The sequence below is a fragment of the Marmota marmota genome, unplaced genomic scaffold (assembly GCF_001458135.2).
Source record: "Marmota marmota marmota unplaced genomic scaffold, marMar, whole genome shotgun sequence".
Taxonomy (NCBI): Eukaryota; Metazoa; Chordata; class Mammalia; order Rodentia; family Sciuridae; genus Marmota; species Marmota marmota.
The window spans coordinates 5,882,292-5,889,884 of NW_026000016.1; the positions used below are offsets into that span (position 1 = coordinate 5,882,292).

The 7,593-nt window shown below is 36.6% G+C and overlaps 1 protein-coding gene across 18 annotated transcripts in view; it reads right to left on the bottom strand.

The window, feature by feature from the left end:
- Positions 1-7,347, bottom strand: part of Crem (cAMP responsive element modulator) — a 66,736-nt gene extending 59,389 nt beyond the window's left edge. For 8 of the 18 annotated variants that reach the window (XM_015483436.2, XM_015483433.2, XM_015483428.2 and 5 more), the window contains exon 1: positions 2,401-2,423. The gene's annotated coding sequence lies outside the window, so the exon portion shown is untranslated. Of the gene's footprint in view, positions 1-2,400; positions 5,936-7,325 lie in introns of those variants that run through there. The other 10 variants (XM_048809075.1, XM_048809072.1, XM_048809070.1 and 7 more) reach the window with 8 other exon arrangements.
- Positions 7,348-7,593: the final 246 nt, after the last annotated feature.

Consider the following 7,593-nt stretch of genomic DNA (forward strand, 5'->3'; position numbering starts at 1 on the left):
GCCCTCAAAATCCTTTACCTATAGCAGTTTAAAGAGCTTTCCTTCCTCCTCCCCTCCCTCCCTCCCCCCCCTCCCCCCTCCCCCCCTCCCCCCCCCTTTTTAAACCCAGGAGCTCTGTAGAACTGATGCAACATCCCCAGCCATTTTTTTTTTTTTTGTGACAAGGTCTAGCTAAGTTGCTAAGGCTGGCCTCCAACTTTCAAACCTCCTGCCTCAGCTTCCCATGTCACTGGAATTACAAGTATGCACTATGGCACCCATCTAAGAGTTTTTTTCCCTATAGCAAAATCTCAGAAGTGTGAAGATGCTAGTGTACCTTGAGAAGGGTGGAGAGTGAAGGCAGCATTTACCAAAAAGTATCTGACCCCCCCACCCTGCAAAAAAACCCTTTTTCCATTAAATATACCCTAGTAGGAGTATTTTGGCAACAATTCTAACAATATTGTGCTATTTTTACACCTTTGTTAAAAGTTCTAAGATTCTGCCAAAACCTGAGTCTCAACTCAAAAATTACATGCTAAAAGGCCTCGCCTAATAAACTGATTGATTCAGCATCATCTACATAATGGGCTCTATATACAAAAGTGGGTAAGCTCTATATACAAAAATGTCCTAAAGGAATTCATTTACCAGATGGTCCTTGATTTCTCAAATTATTTGTTTTTAAAAATGCAGATTTCCAAATTTACTTCACCAAACTTTCTGGGGAAATCTAATTTTTTGTATCCATGTAATTCCAACAAGTCTTGAAATTTAAGACTCACTTAGCTTACTGGTAGACTAATAATAAATATTAAAATACTTAAATTATGTGAAGCCCGTGATGCATAAAATGCTTAGAAAAACAGACAGAAATGATGGAGTCTGCCTGAGGATGGAGCCAAGTAGAAAAGGATAGATGGGTATGATAGGAAGGAAAGTCTAGATTTTGGGAAACAGGACAGCTGACTGGAGTAGAAAATTTGCATGAGACTCATCAGGGAAGAGACAGAGTAAGACTGGTAGAAATAGGGTTAGAAAGGGTCAAGGGAACCAGATATGAATACCTTTCAATGATTTAGAAAAATTTTTTTACTTCAGATGCCTCCTCTACTCTAGGTCCTTCAATATCTAAAAAAACTAAAAATAAATAAATAAAACTAAAAAAAAAGTTTTAAAAAGAAAAAATTTCCTATTAACAGGCAAAATAAATGGTTCAATGTCCACATACTAAAACTAAAACTTGAGAACTTTCTATGGTTCATGTATTAACCCATGTATTCTTATTTCAAATAAGACTCTCATTTATCTGATTCCTAACTAGAATGGATATAAGAAGAGTTGACAATGAGAAGAGGAAAATTATAGGGCATATAATTAATGGATCAAGAATTCCAACTCTGTGGCTGTGGCACTTTGGGTCCATGTCAGATAAAATTGCCTATAGCTCTTTTTTTTTTTTTTGGTACCAGGAATTAAAACAGGGGTGCTTAGCCACTAGGGTGCTTAGCCACTGGGCCACATCCCCAATCCTTTTATTTATTTATTTATTTATTTATTTATTTATTTATTTATTTATTTGAGACAAGGTCTCGCTAACTTGCCAATTTAAGGCCTCACTGAGTTCCTGAAATTTTGCCATCCTCCTGCCTCAGTCTTCTGATCCTGAGTGGCTGGGATTACAGGCATGTGCCACCACAACCAGATGCCTAGTTCTTTATACTCAAGAAATTGAAGGAAATGAGGTACCAAGTCATATTGATATTTGCAATAACTATCATAAATCATCGAGAAATGTTAGCCCAGCATGGTGGCACATGCTTATAATCCCAGAAACTCGGGAGGCTGAAGCAAGAGGATCCCAAGTTCGAGGCTAGCCTTGACATCCTGGTGAGACCCTATCTCAAAAATAAAATAAAAAATAAAAAGAGCTGAAGATGTTCCCTGGAGGTACAGTACCCCTGGGTTCAATCCCTAGTAACACACACACACACAAAAGTTAATAATGCTTACTTTACTTTAAGGACAGAATGGTACACACACAATAGAATCTAAGACAACCACCATCAAAAAAAATAAGTTTTAATGCTTAAGAAGATAAAGCTAAACTATTCAGAGCTCAATTTTTTAGATATAATAAAAGACTTTATAATTTATCAGGCAGATTTCAAAATGTTTCACATATGAAAGTGTTTTCATATATACTATCTCATGTAATCACCTTAATTATCATCTTGGGTATTCTCCAGATTTCAATCTTTTACTCTATGCTCTATTCCTTTTTTTCAATCTACATAATATAACTTCTTAAGTCCTAAATGCAGATAATTGCCAAATCTGTATTTATGCACATCTCCCTCCTGTTGAGTTTTTCATAACTGGAGTTTTCACAACACCTATCCCTTTCCTCATAATCCTTACCATGCTTTCAAGCTCCAAAACTAGAATCATGTCCATGTCAGAACCAAGTCAACTGTAAAAAAAACAAACCCCCTCAAAGTTAAACATTAACCATATCAGGATGCAAGGAGACCTCAAGTAAAGGCATAAATGGAAGGTCGGCAGCTATGCCCATTCATCTTCCTTACCAGACTACCACTTGTATTAATTCTTTACAACCTCTTACTCCAACAATGAACTGCAGTTAAACTGCTGCTCTTTACAATTGCTGCCATCCACTATGAAGATCATTAATCAGTCACTAAATCTCTTCCTAAGCCATGACTAAATTTTGATGCCCCAGCACTTATGCCAGAATCACATCCATTAACATTTCACATTCCATCACTGCCCAAGATAAAAGCTCCTCTCATATTTCATTTTCACTTTCATAACTAGTGCTTTCATCCTCTCCCATAACAAATCCTACTGCTCTTCCATACCTTGGTAGTGTACTATCTAGACTCCCAAAGGCCCCTTACAGTCATCTCAGGAGGGAACTGCTCAACCTTCCATACTCAGGATCAGAATGTTGACCTGGCTTCCACTGTAGACTTGGTTCCTCACTACTGCTCCCAGCTGTTCCTCCTTTACTTCCTCATAACACCCTTATTCCACTGAGGCTCAAAGTCAGCTGCACCATCTTGTACCTGTCCATATGAAAATCATCATCTTCTATTCACTTCCAGAATATAAACTGAAAATTTTGGTCCCTAATTTAGAAGGCTTCCTTTCCACTATTCTGTGTATGTTCAACATTTAAAGGAAGGGATTCATCCCTCTCACTGTGTGTGGCAGATGAAACACTGGACCTTGTCTGTGGGCAAAACTGTTCCAGCCTAAAATATTTGATTCCAACACCCCACTGTCACTACAACATCCTAACTTTTCAGCTTAAATCTTTCATCCATTATTCCCACCACACCTATTATTCCACTGCACTTAGAGTTCCAGAGCACTTTCTCCCTTTCCATCAGTCTCCTTTCTTCATTCCCCCACCATATTCAGCTAGCATGATTTCTCATTTTAACTGCTTTTCCCAATCCCCTAAATTCTCTTGTCCCTTTTCTTCATGCTATATCTTAGGAAATACCAATCTGGATAAAATTAACTCTCTATCACCTGTATGCCTGAACCAAGGATGAAGAACAGTAATTAATAAAATTATAAAACAATATTACTGAAGCAATGGAATTGGTGGTTTTCAACCTCAAATGGGCAGTAATCTTATTGAGCTTCTCTAATCAGCTTAATCTCCCACTGTCCCAAACTTTTTCATATTTTCTCCCTCTTCTCAAATCCCTGAATTTACCTAATTATACTTTAACTAAGATTTTGCCTCCTGATTTTAATCAAAACTCCCTCAACTTCCCTGCCACCAAATCAACAGTTACATCTACATCCTTCATTTTTCCTTGGCTCCTGCTTCCTTCCCACTCTTAAATTTCTGTATCTGTTCTTTAGATCACATGCCCTTTTTTGCTCTTTTCAGGTGCATAATACAATAAATTATCCTCTCACCTCGCTAGTGGTTTCCTCCTGTAAGACTTAAATACCTCCAAGTCTCTCCCCACCTTAGATACACAAGCAAGCGCGCGTACACACACACACATCACCCACATCCAAAAATTCACTGCCTCTCTTCTACCTCTCCCTGATGACCTACTTGAAAGAACTGCCAATGCTATCCCCATTTCTTCACCTCCCACCTTCTACTAGACAACCCCAAATTTGCCTCAGCCTCTCTAAAAACACTCTAAAAAACATAACTCATTTGTCACTAAATCCAACGCACTTAAGTTCTATGTTGTTTGACCCCTCAGCAGCATTAAGTTGTGGACATATTCCTTCCTGAACTCTATTTTTATGTCCCTAGAATGCATTTTCCTGTTCTGACCAAATCTCTGATGATTCCTCCACAAGCTGCTCTGCCAATTCCTTCCCTTACTTGATGTTAATCCTTCAATCTTCAGGGATCTGTCTAGCTTTCTTGGCTCACTTTCAAATCTCTCCCTGCTTAATGTCATTCATTTCTTTGGATTTAATACAAGTTTTAAACCTGTAACTCTTAAACCTACATTTCTAGCCCAGTAGTCTTTCCTGAATTCCAAAATTCAAAAGCCTGTTTAACATTTACACACACAGATGTTTTGTAGGTACCTCAAAGTCAGTGAACACACAAAATCCTAAACACACATGTTCTATCTCCTGAGATTACTCTCTCAGGAAATGGGACCCCACCATCCAGAAAAACTGTTATACCCGATACTTCCTTCCTTTTATTCCCCACAGTTTTATCACCAGATATAACAATTCTACTCTCTAAAGTACAATTAAGTCTCCTTCAGTACCTTCTCACTGCCACTGTTCTATTTCCTGATTTCAATCCATGTCAATAATTATCTTTCTAAAACATACATTAAAACATTTCTCTGTTTAAACTCTTCAGAAGCCCTATAATGACTATGAGATAAAATCCACTTGCCACTTCTTTTAATCATAACTACCATTTATTTAGTATTTGCCATGTGGTAAATGTAGTTTTGGTCCTCAAAAACTCTATTAAATCATATAATTAGTTCTTCTTTTAGAGATAAGGAAAAGGAGACCTAAGGAGGTTAAGAATCTGATCTCACAACAGGGGCAAAAACTGGCATAGATAGGTTTTGAACCAAGTCTTTTTCCAAATTGCCATTTAACTCCTTTCACATGTGATTCCACTTTACTTTCACAGCTTCATCTTCAGTTATTCCATTCTTTCCCACACTCTTTATTCTATTCTCCTAATAAGCCATTTTTTTCAAATATACATCTTATTCCCCCAGTTCTAATCATTGACGTGTTTCTGCTTTCTTCCTGGAATGGCCTTCATCCCTTCTTTGTCCAACAGGCAAATTCATTCCAGTTTTTTGTGGCCTAGTTCAAGACACTATCTTTCAAAAGCCTATTCTAATAGCCCTTAGCATTATCAGTTACTCTTCTGAGTTCCCAATATGTTTTGTGCAATACTTCCATCAGCACTTGCCTAGCATACACTTTTGTTAGCACAGTACTAATACTTGTATGAATAATTTAGGGATGAATGTCACATCTGAGATTTCCATGTATGCCCAGTGCCTAGTACAGCTGCAACTGTTATTGTAATCTTCATTCAGATATGCTTTGTTGTTCACACTGGGCTCCAATTTTAACTCATTTGTATTATTTTAGAACAGCTAGTATGGTGCTCAGTCTATGTCATTCAGTAAAAATTTGATGCTAAAATCAGTTTATTTGAAGGTAAGTTCAACTCTAAATACATATCCTATCATTTAAAATACATATCCTATCATTTTCAAGCAAGTTTATTGTGCTAATATATATCCAACTGTTCTCCAGAACAACCTCCTAAACCCACTGAAAATCAAGCCCAAGACAGGGCTCAGGGCCCAAGATTAAACAATATATAAGTGTTCACTGGGCATAGTGATGCACCCCTGAAATCCCAGCAACTCCTAAGGTTGAGGCAGGAGGACTGCAAGTTCAAGTCCAGCCTGGATAACTTAGTAAGGACTGCCTCAAAATAAAAAATAAAAAAGGAACTTTGGACGTAGTTCTAGCTCAGTGGTACAGCACCCCTGGGTTCAATTTCTAGTTCAAAATTTTTTTCTTAAATGCTTAACATGGGTTAAGCACCGAACTAAACATTTTATTTTCTTTCTTTCTTTTCTTTTTGAGACAGGGGTCTTGCTAAATTGTCCAATCCTCCCACCTCAGCCACCCCAGTAGCTGGAATTGTAGATTCATGTCACCATGCCTGGCTTTTTCAGGCATTTTTAAGCACTATCTCAGGAGGCAATATAAGACCCAGAACTCAGCTATACATGATGAACATAAAACATTAACATTTGTCAATCAGCCTTAACTGTTCCATACAGAATTTATTTACAGAGTTAAGAGAAAGATCTATTTAAATTTTTCATTGTATACTTTATAGCTAAATGTACTAAAATTGAAGAGATGCATCACAGAATATACAGGCCAAAAATCTCACTTTCTATAACAGCAGAGTAATCTTTAAATTAATAAATTATAGGGTTTTTTTAATCTTAAACAACAATCTTTATCAGAGGGGGAAAGAACCAATTAGCAATTATATATTACAGAATACTTAAAAATAGGGGCTGGGGATGTGGCTCAAGCGTTAGCGCGCTCGCCTGGCATGCGTGCGGCCCGGGTTCGATCCTCAGCACCACATACAAACAAAGATGTTGTGTCCGCCGAGAACTAAAAAATAAATATTAAAAATTCTCTCTCTCTCTCTCTCTCCCTCCCTCTCTCACTCTATCTTTAAAAAAAAAAAAAAAAGAATACTTAAAAATAAGAAGAAACTATAAAATACACAAAAGTACATTAAGTATTATAACTAACATCAACTAGAATACTGGCAAATATTTGGTTTCACAGTTCTTAAAAATAGGTAAGAATTTGCTAAAATTGGCATATTTAAACTTGAATTTGCAATCCTTCCACCTCAACAATATTCTTTTCTTATGAGTTAAATATTTCTTCTGATATCTCCTTTTTCTCCTTTGATGGAAAAGCAAATATCCCAACCTGTTATGAATATACTAAGATCCAGTTTGATAAAAGGTTAAAATAACTTTATAAAAGGTTAAAATAACAGGATTCTCTATTATATCTAGTTTAAAAGATTTCCACGGTGAACTACTTTCCATAACAAATACATGTAGAATTGTATTTGTTATCCTGTTACCTTGTATGACTTCTTATTCTGTTATTTTTTGAGGACTGTAAAAGAACATCTACATAATACTGTAATAATTCCCCAAATACTGAAGTACAACAATAAAGTACTATTTGTACAATATAATACAAAATAGGTAGACAACCTATATATAACATACTTTAAGAAGTGAATGCAGGGGCTGGGGATGTGGCTCAAGCGGTAACGCACTCGCCTGGCATGCACAGGGCACTGGGTTCGATCCTCAGTACCACATAAAAATAAAATAAAGATGTTGTGTCCACCGAAAAATAAGAAAATAAATATTTTTAAAAAAGAAGCAAATGCAAAGGAATACACTCATACAAATATTTATAATTATAGAAACCAAAGCAATTAATCATGAAAGCTACTTAGGCATGTCTATATGTGCATAACAAATATGTAAG